This window comes from Mandrillus leucophaeus, unplaced genomic scaffold (assembly GCF_000951045.1).
Source record: "Mandrillus leucophaeus isolate KB7577 unplaced genomic scaffold, Mleu.le_1.0 Scaffold90, whole genome shotgun sequence".
Classification (NCBI taxonomy): domain Eukaryota; kingdom Metazoa; phylum Chordata; class Mammalia; order Primates; family Cercopithecidae; genus Mandrillus; species Mandrillus leucophaeus.
Genome location: NW_012109808.1, coordinates 172,283 through 173,982, shown reverse-complemented (window position 1 = coordinate 173,982; position 1,700 = coordinate 172,283). Strand labels below are relative to the sequence as shown.

Below are 1,700 nucleotides of genomic sequence, written 5' to 3'. Positions count from 1 at the left end.
CCCACCATGGAGCATAACACTAATTACAGCTGTGAGCCGGAAGAAGGATGAGGAAGAATATGTGTAGACGTTTTAATGTTGAGATCAGTGGAACTGGTATATAGCTTCTGACAGATATTTCAATCTAAATGAGCCATACTGCTCTGGGAAACACCAAAAAAAAACAATTCTTGTCGGGTGCGGTGGCTGACACCTATAATCCCAGCACTTTGGGAGGCCGAGGCAGGTGGATCACCTGAGGTCAGGAGTTTAGACCAGCCTGGCCAACATGGCAAAACCTCGTCTCTACTAAAATTACAAAATTAGCCAGGTGTGGTTGCAGGTGCCTATAATCCCAGCTACTTGGGAGGCTGAGGTAGGAGAATTGCTTGAACACAGGAGGGGGAGGTTGCAGTGAGCCGAGATCACACTGTTGCACTCCAGCCTGGATGACAGAATGAGACTCTGTCTCAAAAAAAAAAAGAAAGAAAGAAAGAAAGAAAGAAAGAAAAAAGAAAAAGAAAAAAAGAAAAGACAATTCTAAATGGTCACTCATCATTTCTATCTACCATATACATCTGAAAATACTCTCTATGTGTTTTTAATCTATTGCCCAAATCCAAGCTTTGTTCTGCCAGGACTCTAAATGGAAATGTTATTCTGCCTCTTTCTAAAATAATGGCATATGCCATTCAACCCAGTAATCCGGTCAGAGTAAAGTTATCGTGCCTGATGGAACTGCATTAATTTGCTGGGGATAAAGCCCAATTTAGCAGCAGCCGTGGGACTGATGAACTCAGCATTGCTTGTATCCTTGTACATGGTGCCTGGATCTGATTTACTGGCATCTGTGTCACATAATCTTCCCTTTGTTTTACAAGTATGTAAAGATCATTTCTAAGAATCATGTTCCTATGAAACATAGGTTCCAATTTCTGGTTGGGTCCTATTGGAAGGCAAGTTATTTAGCAAACCGATGTTGATATTGTTTATGTCTAATCATTTTCTTTTTCTGCAGAATTTAACATTTAGGTTAATATATATTTATTTCCCTCCAACAATTGAACAATTAAACTGACAATTTTATTTGTTTATTGAGATCAACCAGTACCGTTCCAAATAGGCTAAACTGGAGGAGAGATGAATGACTCTCAACATAATTACGTAGCCAAAATAAAAGCTATTTTGTTTATTGTATTTCTTTAAAAGTAGAATTAATAGCGTAAAAGATACACTGCCGGCCTCAAGAGTCTTACATGTGTAAAAGCACTTAAAGTAAATTATAACAAGAATGCAAAGTCGTAGATTGCAGCCATGTTGTCTAGTGTTGTTAGTCCTCCCATTCCATTCTCCTGGATTCTTGATATCTACAATCCAAGTAAAAACACATTGTTCCCTTATATCTGGTCATTGCTCTCAATGTCATCAATCAATGTCAATCATTTTATTATGTTAAACATATCAAGTATCGGTCATTCCTTTTTCATTCTTTTTAGCCTATCACCCAGGCTGGAGTGCTGTGGCGCCATTTCAGCTCACTGCAACCTCCGCCTCCAGGGTTCAAGTGATTCTCCTGCCTCAACCTCTCAAGTAGCTGGGATTACAGGCATGCACCACCACACCGGGCTAATTTTTGTATTTTTTGTAGAGACGGGGTGTCACCATGTTGGCCAGGCTGGTCTCAAATTCCTGACCTCAAGTGATCCGCCCACCTTGGCCTC

At 40.2% G+C, this 1,700-nt stretch overlaps 1 protein-coding gene across 6 annotated transcripts in view; it reads right to left on the bottom strand.

Annotated features, from left to right (window-relative positions):
* The window catches only part of LOC105531714 (neurexin-3-beta), a 592,764-nt gene that overhangs the window by 509,122 nt on the left and 81,942 nt on the right, over window positions 1-1,700 (bottom strand). The gene's annotated exons all lie outside the window — the stretch shown is intronic.